Consider the following 18,262-nt stretch of genomic DNA (forward strand, 5'->3'; position numbering starts at 1 on the left):
AATTTCAGTTTTCTGCATACCACATGTGGTTTCAGGCAATCAAGGTTTGGTGATAGTGAAGGGACTGGTCATATAACCTATCAAGTAGATGCTTCTTAAAAATAAGTAGAGAGCTCTATTACTCTGAAATTAAGCAAAAGGCAGGGCAGGATGACATTTAGAGATTAACTGATTCAGGAAGACATAAACAGTTATAGGCAAAACCTACTTCATCAGATGCTACCATCATACATATGCCTCTCTGAACCTGACAGGCTAAGAGTATTCCTAGCACATACTAATAGAATCGTCACAAAACACAACAGCTGTGGTTACTGGTAGCATTGATGAACTTTTATATGCTAGTGAAGTGCTTAGAGTAAGTACCCAACAAATGGGAGACTGAGGTGTCATGTCCTTAGCCAGAGGGGGTTCAGATTAGCACCTCTTGCCTCGCTGCTATAGATACAGTGGGCTTGCTTACACATGCTGCAGACTGCACTATTGTTACTTAACCACGTACTAAATGACCGTTCAGTCCCACTGCTGCATGGGTATTTTTAGAGGCTACTGTGCAGTAGCAGTGAGCTACTGCACAATAGTTCGCTACACTGCACAGTAGCATTGCCATCATGGTTCTGTACCATAGCATCTCATGTAGATGTACCCGTTAGTATATTCTAGGTCAGAGTGCTCTCAATCCATCCAGCTGAAACTGTCATATTGTGCAACTAACAATTGTGCAACAAATAATTAAATGGTCAACAGGCCAGAGAAAGCATAGTAGTGATTAGGTGGGGTCCTAGATTGTGATCTCTGCTCCAAAGATTGTTTCTATATTTCATCGGTAAGGGGTTAATGCAAGATGCATAAATAGCTTTGGAACCTCTTGCAGTGGATGATGATTAATGTAGTAAAGGAAATGTAAAGTCTGTTTGGAATTTTTTTTTAATTCATTAAAATTTCTGACATGCCAGCAATTTTTAAAAGCCTTTCAAGAAGTAGCCAGTGGTTCTACCATATCTACTTTTGTAATAAAAACCAGTAAAGAAGGCTATTCTTCCATCAGGATTAAGTTATTAATATTAAGATAGTAAGTGTGGCAGGCACCCTGCAAAATTTGATCAAGTGCTCCCTGCTGAATTTTATTGAATTCGTGTTTAGGAAAAAAGGGAAAGCAGAAAAGTGAAAATGCCTCCAGCCACAGGCTATCAAAGTGTAGATGGAAGCACTTCTGCCTCCTTTACCCACTGCAAGGCATACTGAGCTGGGTGTTCACTTCCACACTCGGTATTGGAACCTGTCATGAGCATCCAGTGGCCACTCGTGTATCGAGTTGCCGACCAGGGTTAGGAGAAATGCATAGGTTCCAGGGAGACAAAGGGTCAGAAAGCCAGATCAATCAGAGAATAGGATTTAGAAACAGGCCCAGTCAGGAAGCCAGGGATCAGGCAGAGAATGGAGTCAGAGCGCAAGTCTAGTTGAGAAACCAGGAAATCAAGTTAAAGCACAAGCCAAAAAGAACAGCAAGTCCCAGGTTGCCCCAGGCACTTCCTGTTCCATGTCAGGGATTTATATAGGGGAACTGGAGGGTCAGTTGATCCCAGTCAGCCATTCCAGTGCCAGTCTGTAGGTGGAGGGCTAGGCCATGCTGGAAGCTTCACAACAGCCATGGCTAGCATAGGTGACTAGCTGTAGGGTGGCAGGCTGGAAAGAGCAGCTGTGCTGGTCAGGCCAAGATCCTCAGGTTTGAGGCTTTGGCCTGACAGAACTACAGCACTTCCAGGCATAAAAGGTGACTATTCTACCTTCAATTTTAGGGCATTATATATGTAGACATCTGACCCACAGCAATTGTGAAACAGTTCCACATCAGTGACATTCAGAAATTATTTAGTTGCTACATGTGTGCATACCCTAAAGGGACTTAGACAGAATTTCAGGAGCCTAAATTCCAAACAGTGCTCCAAAGTGTGCTCCTGCTCCAGTAGACAGAGAACTCAGTATCACCTAACAGTTTGAACTGTAAAGTTCCCTAAACCCCTACACTAAGTAGCTACTGAAATGCTCAAACTAGATCATTTACGAGCATGCTTGGAAGCCTGACTCCTGTTTAAACTCCACTGTGATCCAGAATTGAGCTCAGAGGGCCCCTCAACTTCAAGGAAGTCCCTGGTAAGAGTTGTTCTGCTAAACATCCTCAGAGTAGATCTTACTTAAACTGGGCATTAAAAGCAGTACAAAGCATAGCAGTCCAAAAACATATGGACAGAGGAGAAGATGATGGATCCACTGCCCACTTTATGCATAATTATCCTCACGAAGCAGCAACACACAAACAAATCGCTTACAATCTTCATATCGTTTCCAGGTTTTGCGGTCATCTGTCCTTGGACAAAAAGAACAACATCCACTCATGCTTGCAGAGGTTCTACTGGGGTGCATTGTGGCAATTTGTAATTTAGGGCAGTCATACCAGACTTGATGGACTTAGACAGATTATGTGTATCCATCATTCTTTGTTTTATTTGTTCGTTGATCAACTATTTTCAAAGCTTCTGCAAAAAAAAGTGCCATTTTCTTAAATGTGATTTTTGCTTCCAGTTTGCATTGTGGCCTAGACAAATGATGAGGCTGGCAATGGCAGCCACATCCAGCATATTGAAAAATAGTGTCATTGGCCACCTGTTGATGTTCTGTCTGCAGGTGGTCATATGGACTATGTGGTCTAGGTTATCCACCCCACCCTTGTTTTTATTGTAGTCATCGATGACGTACAGCTTTCTTGGCTCTCCACCCACTGACAGGTCATGGTGCATGCTTGACAACAACAACACAATTTTGGACTTCTTTGGAGCATAGGAAACTAGGATGAGTTCCCCATCAAAAGCAAAAATGGATAAAAAAGTTTCCTTTCTTTCTGCCATGTCAGTACTTGTGAAGAACTGTCACCCACAATATTCCTTCCCATCTTGTACCAGGGATGAACCATTTTTTTCATGACCTGGGTACCAAGATTACCTTGGCATGCAGCTTCTGGTTGCTTACCCAGGTCGATATCTCCACAAATGGGGAATGATGTTGCTGCATCACACCAAATTTTCAAGCCATATTTGGCAGGCTTGCTAGGCATATACTGTCTGAAGGCACAGTGAACCCTGAATACAATTAGCTGCTCATCAACTGTCAGGTGTATTCCTGGAATATACCATTTCCTGAGTTGCTCCACAAATAGTGTCCACATATGCCTGAAGGCAGCAAGCTTGTCCACAGCTCTCCTTTCCTCACATGTCAGTTTGTAGTTAAATCTCAGGTAGTTGGTGATTTGACAGAATCATTTTAAACTAAGGGTGGCTCAGAAGCAAGGTACGCCTGGTGTGTTGCTCCCACAACTCCTCCAGTGCCTCATGGCCACTGTGGTATAGGCCACTACACAGCAGATGGCCTGTAACAGGGAACCCTAGCCCTGTTACCAGAAGACAGGTCGGCCCCTTTAAAACCAGAACTTTCTGGGCACAGCGTGCTGGTAAGGTGGGGGTTAAAAGCTGAGCCAGGCCAGCTAGTCAGGTGACTGGAAGGGAACAGGCCAGAACTATGAAAACCCTGGGCTGGGCAGCAGTAGGGGCCAGCAGTCAAAGGGGAAGGAGTGCATATAAGAGCTCCATAGAGAAGGTTGGTGAGTGGTCCAAAGGTTGGAGGAGGGGAACTACCAAGGGTCCCGGAGAAGTGGCAGCAACCCTGGAAGGACTGTAGCCAATGGTGGGGAGCAGAAGTATGAATCCCCTGAGTGAATGTAAGCTGGCGTGCTGCCTTTTTTAATCATATTTTTGGTGGTGGACATAGCCCATGCAGGGTTTCTTTTTTTTGGATTGGGACAGTGGAGTTTTGGGGCCATTGCCCAGCTTTGAACTTGTGACCCCCTGGCTGTGGGGGCCGATGGATGGGTCTCTGGGCCAGGAAGGCTGGGCTCCAGATTGGAGCAAAAAGGAGGGCCACAAACCCCAAGACTAAAGACCTAGAGCCTCAGAGTCAAACCCTATCTGGTGGGTTTAGACAGGGAGGCCTAGCTAGAGAAAGACTGGGGTCAAGGCCAGTGGTGGTGGAGGACCCCAACATACAAAAACAATAAGCAGTCTCCCGCTTATAATATTTCCATCAAGACATGGCAGGCGAGTAGAGAGTGGGACACGAGAATCCTTAAGGGGATTCCAAGGGTGCCCCACATAGGGCACGGATAACACAAAAGATGGCACTGGGGAGGGCAACCTGTTACAAGGCCAATATAGGCTTTCAGCTCTGTTTCATTCATCTTTTTCCACTCCTTTCTATTTTCAGGATGGCTATCATTCCACTCCCTGAATCTTCTTTCTGCCTTTCTGTTTGTTTTTTGTATGATTATATTCAGGATATCTCGTGAGTGAAACAGGTGGACTGTTTGCAAACAAAGTGGTTAGCAAAAGGGATTACCACATCTTCTGCAAAAGCAGAGTGGAGGATGACCACCCATTAATTACCATGGATACCTGAAGTGGACATGAATGAGGTGTGAATGAATGCTGACCTTTCAGATGCATCTACCCGAAGTGGCCAAACAGGTCTAGGCCTGTCATTTATACAGAAATTGCATTGGGGTAATGTGTTAACATGGGCTTGGGGTAAGTTGTTACTCCACATGGGAAAACACAATCACGCCTGGGGTAACATGTTACCCTGGGCAGTTTTTCATCCACAGAGAACAAACTATTCATGTAAGCTGGCTGTTCTTTGGGGATATTGTGCACTGTGGTGCCAGTGACAATGTCCTAAAAATATATTTTTTTAAAGTAATTAACTTTAAGATACTGCACAAAATATGCATCTGGGGTAGGAAATTACCCCCATGGGAATGTATGAAGGTTAAACCAGTCTTCCAAGGTTGGTTGGGGAGTCTTAGTTCCAGTCGCTGTTCCCACAGCCATTTTTGTTTCACATTATATAGTCATTGGTTTAAAAACAAAAACATCCTTGTGAGCAGAGACTAGAACTCAGGTCTCCTGCTCCATATGCGTTGCCTTAGCCACTAGGTTTTAGTCAGGCTTACTGTCTCTCAACTCATGATTCTTTTACTCTTGGTTGGTTTCTTGCTCACTGGAAAACACTGATTTTTTTTTCCAGATACAGTGTCAATTTGTCAGTTTTGTTCAAGAAAAAAAAATTAAATTTTAGTTTGTATTTTTTTTTCTTCACAGTCAAATTAAGCTAATACAGGTGAAAAGGAGTACAACTTACAATATTCATTCCAATATCTATATTCTGTGAATTACATTTTTTTTCCCTTGTCTTTCCACTGTACTAGGGCTATGGGTGAAATTTTGAATCCTGATGCTCAAAAATCAGAGATTTGCCATTGAAATCAACCCCAATGAAATCACCATCTTCCTGGCTGTACCTCATACAGCACAAAACACATCATAAATCTTTGATTGGTCGTATTAAGTTCTAATAAAGGATTTAAATTTTTTCTCTTCAGAAGTGATATTTTTGTATTGATTAGCAGCATTGATTATATTCCCAGTTATTCGGTTTTCTAAATTTTCCTTTGGTTTTCTTTTAGGGCAAATAAACTGAGCAAAACAGTACTGAATAAGTAACTGAAATGTAATGCAGCATTTGATGTATAATCATAACTATCCTCAACACTGCAAAGGAGGCAGAAGGCTCTAACTGTTGTGAATCATAATTACATTTAATTGCAAAGATAATATTAAAGTGTCCAAATGCTTCTATCCAGAAATAATATATCATGCTACAATGACCAGAGTATTGACATTTAGAAATGAACATCTGTTAACTTCTGAAATAGTGTTATGAAGAGGCTTGGTAAAAGATGACAAACTTATAAAAGCTACTCTTGTAAATTAGTTCATACAATCCAATGCTCATTATGTCTCTTTGAAAATATTATATGAAATAGAATGTTAATATACTTAGATATGAAAGCCAATTAGGTCTCAAATGAAGATGCATACAGACAATAGAGTGCAACATTTATTCACTATCAGAATGAATAATTCCCATGGACCTTTAGCACTTGCACATTGCAGAGTAAGTGTGGTTATGTTTACACCAGGCAAAAATAATTAAGAGGAGGTGCTAAATTAGTTTATAATCATAGCAGTATAGCTTAGCCATACAGAAGGAATTTTGCCTCTGTTTCTGAATTTAACTGGGATTGTGCTGTGCCAGCTTGTTGTCAAATGATTCTTCTCTTAAGTGTCTAGTTCATAATCCCACTGTTATTGACTTTTGGATTATTTTTGCATGTGGTACAATTTGCCATAGCCTTGTCTCCACAGGAAGCGGGGAGAGAGAGAGAGAAGTTGAGTTTCTAATTACAGGTGAAACATAATATGTCTCACAATTATATTTACTTTAAAGTATATATTTTTAATCTCTTGTTTTGTTGCATGAATTTATACTAAAATATGGAAAAATGAGCTGTGAGATTTTCTTTTTCCCACTCCTCTACCAGAGGTAAGAAATGCCTGATGCACAGTTGGGTCAATACAGCACCATAAAATGGTATGATTTAAGTGCATAGAGGTGGAAGGACCCCACAAAATGCTTCATCCAACTAGAAATGAAGGAATAACTGCATAAACATACATATTTTATAAGAGAAACTTTGCATCTTTTATTCCTCAGCAGGTCACAGAGACTGTGATAATTTTTAATATTAAAAGGCATGAAAGACCATAAAGTATAAACTGTAAACCATTGATTCAAACTGTTAATTATTAACCCAATCAGTTTCACTTAAAACAAAATACAAACTGTGACATATCTAACTGATGACTACCATGGGAAGCTAAGGTTCACACTACAGTTCCAGCTGTGAATCATTATCCAAACATCCAATGATTTCAGCTGTCTTTCAGCATAGAATAAAAAAATTACTATGGCAAACAAAGATGTATAGGACAAAGTTATCATACTGTATAATATAGAATTGGATGGTACAGCAGTCATTAGTATTCTCTAGTATTTAATGTTATTTTACTAGTCCTTATCATAGAGAATTAATAATCCAAATCTGCAGCAAGTGCTTATTTGTATTCATAACACAATCTCACACAGTGTTAACATCAGTTTTCCTATTTCCAGTGTTGTTCTTTTCCATATCTTCCAAAGCACAAAACACTAGACCTGTAATAAAATGGTAAATGCATAGATTCATAGATGTTAGGGTCGGAAGGGACCTCAATAGATCATCCAGTCCGACCCCCTGCATAAGCAGGAAAGAGTGCTGGGTCTAGATGACCCCAGCTAGATGCTCGTCTAACCTCCTCTTGAAGACCCCCAGGGTAGGGGAGAGCACCACCTCCCTTGGGAGCCCGTTCCAGACCTTGGCCACTCGAACTGTGAAGAAGTTCTTCCTAATGTCCAATCTAAATCTGCTCTCTGCTAGCTTGTGGCCATTGTTTCTTGTAACCCCTGGGGGCGCCTTGGTGAATAAATCCTCGCCAATTCCCTTCTGTGCCCCCGTGATGAACTTATAGGCAGCCACAAGGTCGCCTCTCAACCTTCTCTTGTGGAGGCTGAAAAGGTCCAGTTTCTCTAGTCTCTCCTCGTAGGGCTTGGTCTGCAGGCCCTTGACCATACGAGTTGCCCTTCTCTGGACCCTCTCCAGGTTATCCGCATCCTTTTTGAAGTGTGGCGCCCAGAATTGCACGCAGTACTCCAACTGCGGTCTGACCAGTGCCCTATAGAGGGGAAGTATCACCTCCTTGGACCTATTCGTCACGCATCTGCTGATGCACGATAAAGTGCCATTGGCTTTTCTGATGGCTTCGTCACACTGCCGGCTCATGTTCAACTTGGAGTCCACTAGGACTCCAAGATCCCTTTCCACCTCTGTGCCACCCAGCAGGTCATTCCCTAGGCTGTAGGTGTGCTGGACATTTTTCCTCCCTAGTTGCAGCACTTTGCATTTCTCCTTGTTGAACTGCATGCTGTTGTTTTCTGCCCACTTGTCCAACCTATCCAGGTCTGCCTGCAGCTGTTCCCTGCCCTCCGGCATGTCCACTTCTCCCCATAGCTTCGTGTCATCTGCAAACTTGGACAGAGTACATTTGACTCCCTCGTCCAAGTCGCTGATGAAGACATTAAAGAGTATCGGTCCAAGGACCGAGCCCTGCGGGACACCACTGCCCACACCCTTCCAGGTTGAGACCGACCCATCTACCACAACTCTTTGGGTGCGACCCTCTAGCTAATTTGCCACCCACTGGACTGTGCAGTCATCCACGTCACAGCCCCTTAACTTGTTCACCAGTATGGGGTGGGATACCGTATCGAAGGCCTTCCTGAAGTCTAAGTATACGACATCCACCCCTCCTCCTGTGTCCAGGCGTTTCGTAACCTGGTCATAGAAAGAGACTAGGTTGATCAGGCACGATCTGCCCGCCACAAACCCGTGCTGGTTTCCCCTCAGCATAATCTGCCCTGCTGGGCTCTCACAAATGTGAGACTTGATAATTTTTTTAAAGACTTTACCAAGGATGGAGGTGAGACTGACTGGCCTATAGTTGCCCGGGTCCTCCTTCCTCCCCTTTTTGAAAATGGGGACCACGTTAGCCCTTTTCCAGTCCTCTGGGACTTGGCCCGTGCACCACGAGCGTTCGAATATTCCCGCCAGTGGCTCTGCAATGATGTCGGCCAGTGCCTTCAGCACCCTCGGATGGAGCCCATCCGGGCCTGCCGATTTAAAGGCATCCAGTTCTTCCAAATGACTCTGCACCACCTCAGGATCTACGTATGGAAGTCTGGCGCCTTGCTGCTGCCTCTCTACAACCCCAGTGAGAGACTTGTCGTGCCCCTCACTTAGGAATACTGAGGCAAAGAACTCGTTGAGGAGTTCAGCCTTGTCCCCCCTATCTGTCACCAATTGTTTCTGCCCATTTAGCAGTGGTCCTATTCCTCCCTGGGCCTTCCTTTTACTCCCAATATATCTAAAAAACAATTTCTTGTTGTCTTTTACTTGGGTTCCCATCCTCAGCTCCATGGTAGCTTTGGCCTGCCTAACTCCCTCCCTACAAGCACGAGCAGAGGAGGTATATTCATCTTTAGTGATCTCACCCTGTTTCCACTTTTTATGTGCTCCCCTTTTGGCCCTTAGGCTGCCCTGGATTTCTCTGGTCAGCCATGGAAGCCTTCTGGCCCCTTTCCCTTTTTTGCCTCGCTCGGGGATCGTCTTGCTTTGTGCCCGAAGGATCGTTTCCTTTAGGCACAGCCACCCTTCTTGGGCTCCCATCCCATCAAAACTCCTACTCTGCAGTGCTTCCTTGACTAATCGCCTGAGTGCATTGAGATCAGCTTTCCTAAAGTCTAGCACTTTTACCCTACTAGTTACCTTACCCACTTGCCGTCTTATGTTGAATTCTATTATAAGGTGATCACTGTCTCCCAAATGGCAACCGATCTGGAGGTCCCTTATCATGTCATCTCCTGTTGCCAATACCAGATCCAGTATGGCATTCCCCCTAGTGGGACCATGCACCTCCTGTGTCAGGTGGAGGTCCTGTACACAGGTTAGAAACCTGCGTGAGCAACGGGACCTTGCTGTCTGCGTCTCCCAGCAGATGTCTGGGTAGTTTAGGTCCCCCATGACTACCGCCTCTTTAGCTTTTATGGTCTCCGAGAGTTGCCTCAGGAGCCCCGCATCTATTTCTTCCCCTTGGTGTGGGGGTCTGTAGCAGACCCCTACCACCAAATCCCTTTCTCCTTGCCCCCCATGTAGCCTAACCCACAATCCTTCTACTTCCTCAACCTTGGATTCTGTCTTGATGAGGGTTGATGTATATTGCTCACTGACATAAAGTGCAACCCCCCCCCCCTTTCTTCCCCGACCTGTCCTTTCTGTACAATCTATAGCCCTCAATATGTACCGCCCAGTCATGGGATGAATCCCACCAGGTCTCTGTTAGCCCCACTAAGTCATAGGTGTTTAGTGCAAGCAGGAGCGCTAATTCATCCTGCTTGTTCCCCATGCTCCTAGCATTAGTATATAGGCACTTGAGCCCTGCGACTGGTGCCTTTGCTGCCCCCCCGCTCCGAGTCCCAAGGGGCCCATTGTTTCTTACCTTCTTGTTTCTTACCTGTTCTGTAGTGCTGGTCTCCCCATGGCTTTCAGGTTCCCAATGCTCTCTTTCTTCAGGCTGGGCTGTCCTTGTGGGTGCCACATGGTTTGGTGGTCCACAGCTTCCCCTGCCCTCGTACTCCCCTCCCCCCGATGAGCCTAGTTTAAAGCCTGCCGGAGGAGATCCGCCAACCTAGTAGAAAATACACGCTTACCTTTGGGGGACAGGTGAAGCCCATCCCAGCTGAGCATGTCCCTCGTCGTGATGTGCGGGTCATTGTCCAGGAAGCCGAAGCCTGCCTCGAGACACCACTGCCAAAGCTGCCAGTTGGTGTCTCTGATGCAGTTCTCCTGCCGTCTTCCTCGTCCGGTCACTGGTAGGGTAGAAGAGAAAACCACCTGTGCACCGAACTCCTTCAGCACGCCACCCAGAGCACTGTAGTCCGCCATCAGGTGATCGGGGGTTCTCCTGGCCGCATCATTAGTACCCACATGGACTAGGACCATGGGGTAATAATCGGTGGGCTTGATCCTGGCCTGGATTACCTCCGTCACATCCCGAATCTTTGCTCCAGGGAGGCAGCATACCTCTCGTGCCGAGGGGTCCTGGTGACAGATGGGTCCTTCCGTACCTCTCAGGATGGAGTCGCCTATGACGAGCACTCGTCGCCTCCTCCCCTGGGTCCTCGTGGATCTCTTGTTCTGTTTGGAGTGTGAAGAACGTGGTGTTTCTTCTTGCCCAAGGGTTTCCTCCTCCCCTTCCATCTCCTGCAGGGTCACCAGGGCCTCGTACCTGTTCACCAGTTGGACTGGAGAAGCTGGTACCGGTTCGCTGCGAGCTGCGCCGGTCCTGGCTGTGACCGTCTGCCACTCTGCTGTGGAGGGCATTCCCCGGGCTGCTTCTTCCTTGGGTGCCTGGGCCTGCAGTGAAAGGAAATATCTGTCAATTTCATCCTCCGCCTCCCTGATCCCCCTCAGCCTGCTAACCTCCTCCCGGAGCTCCCTCACCTGTGCCTCCAGAGCCCTAAGATGGGCACCTGCCGGACAGGTGTGGGGGCCCCCAATCTCTGCCCCCACTGGCCCTGCTGGGGATCCCCCAGAGGCCAGGAGGTAGGGGGACATCAGCTCCCCCATGGGCTCAGTCTGGGTGGAGGCCTCAGACCTGCCCCAGGTAGCCTTGCCCCCCTGGGCAGAGGCCCTAGCAGCACTCCTCATAGACACCATTCTATAAGCTGCGGTTTGTAGACCTGCGCGGTGTCAATGCCCTACTTCTACAGGAGTCCCACTCCTGGCCCTCCTGGCCCGCCCTCCGGCGCGAACGCCTGCGCAAACGCCGGCGTGCTCTTACAGAGCGCGCCTGTTTGCGTGCTCTGTTCGTGCCGCGCCGCACGGCTCGGGAGCGCGGCTCCCTAACGGCTCAGCTATATGGGACCCGGGGGGCTTCCCCTCCGGATCCGGCTCAGCTGTGCCGGGTCCCTCTGCCCCACTTACCTTCGGGGGATCAGCTGCTGCTGCCCCCGCTGCCGATTCCTCTGTTGTTGCTGCTGCCGCCGCCGCCTCCGGTCAGTCGGTTGGTAAAAGGACACACGTGTGCTGCCTCCTCTCCTTCCCGCTGCTGGTTCCCGAGTGCTGGGAACTACGTCACCCCGCGGCTTTAAAGCCCGCGGTTTGAATTACCCGCCCCGCTCCAACGGCCAATCAGGCGCCCCGGTCTACCCGGAAGTGCCTGCCGGCAGCTCCGCCCCTACGCTCCCCCGCTGGGGGGATCCGCTGCCACAGGAGCCTGCTCCCCCAAGGGTTAGCCCCGGGGGTGTCCCCTGCACTTGGGGGACAGTCCCCTTCCTAGCCCTCCCTGTTTGCGCGCTCTGTTCGCGCCGCGCGGCTCAGAAGCGCGGCTCCCTACCGGCTCAGCTATATGGGACCCGGGGGGCTTCCCCTCTGGATCCGGCTCAGCTGTGCCGGGTCCCTCCGCCCCACTTACCTTCGGGGGATCAGCTGCTGCTGCCCCCACTGCCGATTCCTCTGTTGCTGCTGCTGCCACCGCCGCCTCCGGTCAGTCGGTTGGTAAAAGGGCACACGTGCGTGCGGGACACACGTGTGCTGCCTCCTCTCCTTCCCACTGCTGGTTCCCGAGTGCGAATGCTCTTGCAAGGAATTTTCATTAGTAATAGTGGTTTATTTTTAACAAAATCTGTAAATAATACAATAAAACGAAAACATATAAGTGCAAAATATAATAATACATTTCCGTAGTCTGTAATTTGTTGCCAAAAGCAAGCTGTAAAATTGCACAGTTTACCATGTTAAACAAAATAGAACATAGTATATGATGATACAAGTTTCAGTCTTCCTCACTGTCAATAGGATCCAGACAATGGGATTCAGCTTGCCACAGTGTTGAAATGGTAGTAAAAAATATGGAATTCTGCCATTGAGATTCTCTGGCTGGAGTTGGGGATATTTGGATAATTACACTTTATCAATAGAGTCTGGATAGGTAGCCCTTCTTATCCTGTGAAAACCAGCCTTAAACCCATCATTGATGGACATTTGTAATTTTCACTTTCTTACTATCTTGGGAAATATTTTTCGCTAAGCATTAGCCACGTATGAACCATTAATATTCAGGTATTTTGCATTAGGCTGCAAACTTGTGGGTAACGGTTTATACTTTTAAAAAAATAAAACATCTTCATATTAGGATATCTAAAAAACCACTGATGCGACTTTCCTAAGACTTTGCAAATTATCTTGTGATGAAGACCAAACATTGAAAGTTTCAGCTAAAATATTTGTGCTATATCTGTCCACATTTGGGTGGGGAGTTGTCTGGAAAGCAGTTTGATAGGATTAGTGGACCCCTGACACATTCATTTAATGGTGCAATGGGATCTGATTCCCCAGTCCTAACAATTGTATGCATGGCAGGTTGCAATTTTGGGATTGTGATCAGATTCTAATTGTGCCATCACTACTTGCCAGTGCAGGGGGAGCTGCTATAACCCTATGTTCCCTCTTCAGTGGCAAATTGAAAGCCGGATGCCCACAGCCTAGCATGAATGGTGTAGTCCTGGGGCTAAATTGACAACTAGCTAATCATTGGTCTCGGTACAGACACCGCACCAGAGCTGGTTTGAGACAAAGGTGTAGCACCGGGAATAGGACTGACAATCTTCTGGTTTTGCCAGCCTTGGAGCCCTGTGTACTAGGATGTCAGAAAAATCTCATGTGCCGCCTAACTGCACGTGCAGATTTTAAAGGTCCTAGTGCTTCTCACCCTAATCCCAAATTCTCCTGGCCAGGATGTGTCAGATGCATTTGTCTGGAACTCTCTGGGAGCTGCAGTGCAAAGCAAGCATCATGTTGGGCACAGGGAACCCTGTGAGTCCCTGAAACCCTGCACCCTGTCCCAGCTAATGAGTTTCTCACCATTTTGCACCCTAAAAACAGTACCACATGGCTGTCAAACTGCTGACACAGGGGAGCTGGCAACCAAGCCCCACTGTGCAGCCAACACAGGGCTGCCCTGCCACACATTTACTTTAAGGGGTGATGGAAACCAGCTACAAAAATATTGCATGTTTTGTGGGTTTATTTATTTATTTATTTGTTTATTTATTTTTCTGTGGCTGGCTTTCCTTCTCCCCCCCCCCACCCCTCCCCCCCTTTTTTTTGCCTGAACTTGTAGCCAGGTTACTATTTATGGCTTGATTATCAAGTTAATTGTGTCTTATGTGTAATGTCTGCCTTGCCTGAGATTAGTTGTATTAATTCATGTTACCCACTGGGAAAAGACTTTGCTTAGTAGAATCAAAATGTCTAAGTACTAGTAGGGTTATAGTGGCGTTGTAGCTCTGATACCCCATGTTCTTTGGACTATTTTATTGCTCTGTATCTTGGGTGTTAAAGAGATGGCTTGCAGGCCAGATCCAACTCACAAAGTTGTTACACATGGCCTACTGGGGTACAGGAAGTTGAGGTTTGAGCCTAGTGCAGAATTCATGGCCATTAGCAGCATGGGAGTGAGCAACGGTTGTGCAGATACAGCCCTTGTTTGCCTTATGCCCACCAGATCCCTGCCACTGCCAGTGCCACCACTTTATCACTACTGCCTCTGGCTCTAATGGTCTCTCCCAGAAGGAGCCCCTCAGTCCAGATCTGGCTTGGGGTGAGTTTGACCCTAGGCCTGATCTATATAGATAAATAGTGTTGCTAGGAGAAATGTTAGGTGAATTTTGGGCACAAAATGCCCTTCTCCAGCTCTGGGAAAGAAGCAGATACACCCTAAGCTAAATACAAATTTAAACAATTACTTTTCTTTAACTCCATTATGCAACTGAAAACAGTCACTATAGAAATGGAAAATGGCAATGAAACTGTGAAGCAGAGAGAAGTTATTAGAGGTAGTTGCAGACCAAGTAAAGAACACTTTTATAAAAGAGGTCTCTTGCACCACTTTTTCAATAAAAGCTATCTTTAACCCTGGAGCATGTGTAAAAATGCCCTTGGTGTCCACATGTAACATTATCCTGGCTCACAGTGAACCAGTTCAAAAGAGTACTTGATTTTCCAGGTACACTTCCAAAATTGGCCCATGCAGCTTTAAACCAGTTTCATAGGCTTGCATGTTTGTTTGCCTCAGTTTTAAACTTAATTTAAATCAGTTTGTGTTATGCATGTCCATACCCGTTTTTTAAGTGTGTTGATTTTGATGGTGGAGATGTGTTGGTAGGTTTTGCATTTGTTTTTTAGGCAGAATCTTGACGTTTGTTCACCAGCAGGGATTTTGCTTCTGGTGATGAGTTGAGTGATGTTGAGGGGAGGGAGGGGAGTTCATTTAAAACCAAGAGTTCCGAGGAAGGAAAGTTGGGAACATTTATCTTCTGTGATCTTCAAGTATAAGCTGATTACTTTTTCTTATAGGTTCCAGTGGGTGATAGGATGTGATAATAAGGGGTATGTGGTTGGTGTGGATTTTCTTGTATTGTAGTATGTTTCTGTGGAGTATTTAGGTGGCTTATTAAATAAAGACACAGTTTATTTCTCTGCTATAATGTTCATCCTTCTTGGGTAAAGGCAATTTTTAGTTTGGTAAGAGGGTGTCATTAATGTTCTTCTAAAAGCAGATTGTGGTGGTATCTGAAATCCTGGCTATAGAGTACATCTTTCTTAATGTGTTGGGGATGATTACTAGATTTGTAGAGGTAAGTATGGTGGTCCATGGGGATTTTGTATACAGCTTGTGAAGGTGCTATTATGAACTGATCACGCTGATGTACAATCATGTTGTCAAGCTCATGGGACTCCCTACATGTCCGGAAATTTGGTAGCGGGGGAGCAGTAGTAATGTTAATTATTTTGAACTACACCCATTAATGCTGCCACCACTCTCTTGCCACCAAATTTCTGGACCCTTGTTGAGGCCCTACATGCCAGATCATGTCAGCACATAATGGGGCTCTAGCCAGATCCAGCACTCAGAATCATGCCAGAGAGATTTAGCACCACTGTTTTAATGTGACTGTAAGGGCATTCCAGGAAGAATTTGATGGTAGGGTAATAGATTTTGAAGCTGCAGTAGAAATCAATAAGTGAATTCCAGTATTCATTCTAGATGATGAAAATGGTATCTATATATCACAGGTACAATGAATGTATGGGTATTTTCTAAAAAATCTTCTTTAAGTTGGCTCATGAGGAGGTTGGTTCATTGTGGCTGCCACATCTGTGACCATAGTTTGGAGAAAGAGTCAGTTGCTGAAAGTAAAATCCTTGTGGGTGAAGATGACATGGATGATTTATGCAATATGTTGTGGTTGTAAACCTGAGTGTAGTCTATGGTCTAGTGCATATTTTGCACAGGCAATAATGCTTTCATGGTGATGAAATAGGTGTACAGGCTAGTAACATCAGTGGTTGCAGAGAAGTGGCTAATATTCTGCATTTTGTTGAGGAAGTCAATTGTCTTAGAGAAAACATGCTCTTTGAGTGACAAGCAGTTAGAGTATGGTCTAGAATCATAGAAAATTAGGGTTGGAGGAGCACTCAGGAGGTCATTTAGTTCAACCTCCTGCTCAAGGCAGGACCATCCCAAACTACATCATCCCAGCCAAAGTTTTGTCTACTAAAGTCTTAAAAACCTCCAAAGATGGAGATTCCACCACCTCTCTGAGTAACCTGCTACTACCCTCCTAGTAAGAAAATTCTTCTTAATATCTAACCTAAACTTCCCTTGCTGCAACTTGAGACCATTGCTCCTTGTTCTGTCATTTGCCACCACTCAAAAAGGTCTAGCTCCATTCTCTTTTGAAACCCCTTCAGGTAGTGGAAAGCTGCAATTAAATCCCCTCTCAGTCTCCTCTTCTAAATAGCCCAGTTCCTTCAGCCTGTCCTCAGAAGTCATGTCCTCTAGCCTTCTCATCATTTTTGTTGTCCTCTGCTGGATTCTCTCCAATTTGTATACATCCTTGTGCTGGTGCATGGGATTGTTCTGTCCTAAGTGCAGGACTTTGCACTTGTCGTTGTTGAACCTCATGAGATTTCTTCTGGCCCAATCCTTCAATTTGTCTAGGTCACTCAGAACCCTAGCCCTACCCTCCAGCATATCTACTACTCTCCTCAGCTTGGTGTCAGCTGCAAACTTGCTGAGGGTGCACTCTATATCATTTTCCAAGTCACTGATGAAGACATCGAACCCTAATAGTTCTTAAGTGACTATTTTCATTTGCATAATAGAGTTAAACAAAAAAGAATTTTTCATCTGTTATTCAGTTTGGCCCCTATTTACTTTTTTCCCCAACCTGAGAAAGATCAGCTTTTGGGCACAAAATACCCTAACATCTTTCATCTACATCCATACTATCTGGAAAGAAAGGGTAACTTCTGTAAAACAACCAAAGTAAACATCATAATTTACCTGTCTTGAGTTCCTCATACTCCTTTTATATGCTTTTTAATTTAAAAGAATGGTTTAGAGTGATTAGTGTTGTTTTTGTTTGTTTGGTTTTCTTTTTAGGGTTTTTTTCAACTTTTCTCCAACTCCCGGTGAGTAGTGGAGGCTTAGTAAGTGTAGAAACAGTATAACAGTTAAAATTTGATTTTTCACTATAGTGTTCTTGTCATTCTTATATAAACACAAGCATATTTTTGAAGTTCACAGTTCTTTCATTTCACTGAGGGTTTTTACATTCTCCTTTCTGATAGGAATAAGCCTTAACTTCCTAAGCATTAGAAAGTAAAGCATTGAAAACGCAAATAGTTGAGTCTTACTAAAATAACATTTATATGAATTTATTATGTTATAATACATCACAAGATTTCATGATGCATTAAGTCACTATGTGCCACTTACAGTATTTTATATTGACATAATGAGTAAAAAGTGAGGTAATGAGCTGGAAAGTATTGTGGATGCAAGAAGGAAATTGTTCAAATGTTCAGTGTGTTTCTTTGTGAGGAGAGAATAAAAAATTCCCATCATGCAGATTGAAACTGCTATCTGAAATAGGTAATAAACAAATTTGCAGATATTGTGACAATTACATTACGCATACCAATGAGGGAAACTATGTCCATAAACCTCAATTTTTGTGCCAAAATAGGGCTTTGTTCTAAGTACATTGAAAGGATGGTTATCTTTCCATTGAATGGTTATTGAATTACACTCATAATCGTATGTTGGATCATATTGCTCATAATGTATACATGCAAAAATTATTTCTTGTGTGTAAGAAAAGCTTGCAGGTCCAAATGATTTGAATACATGAAACTAAAGGCCAGATTTAGGTCACTTTAAAATACTTGGATATATCCCTTCTCTTCCTCACATACCAGCAGGATAAACTGCATCTGTTCTTCTGATTTAAGTATAAAACTCCAACTTAAAATCAGATTCTAAAGTCTTCCTGCTTGTGAAAACAATGCAAAAAGAATATATGTGTGTTTTTTATACTGTATTGAACTTACAATGCTGGCAACTAGAACATTTTTGTCTTGTAAAGTGAGCAGGCTCCATATAAAATCAATGATGGAGAATAATTCTAGAAAAACGTCTCTGACACTTGTTTACAAACCACAAAAACAAAACTGAGCAGCTCCTTTGTCTTTCAAGGTGAAACAGGAAGAATGAGTGTGCTGGACAGTTCTAGTGCAATGGCCCAGTATTCC

The sequence above is a fragment of the Alligator mississippiensis genome, chromosome 4, assembly GCF_030867095.1.
Source record: "Alligator mississippiensis isolate rAllMis1 chromosome 4, rAllMis1, whole genome shotgun sequence".
NCBI classification, from domain to species: Eukaryota; Metazoa; Chordata; order Crocodylia; family Alligatoridae; genus Alligator; species Alligator mississippiensis.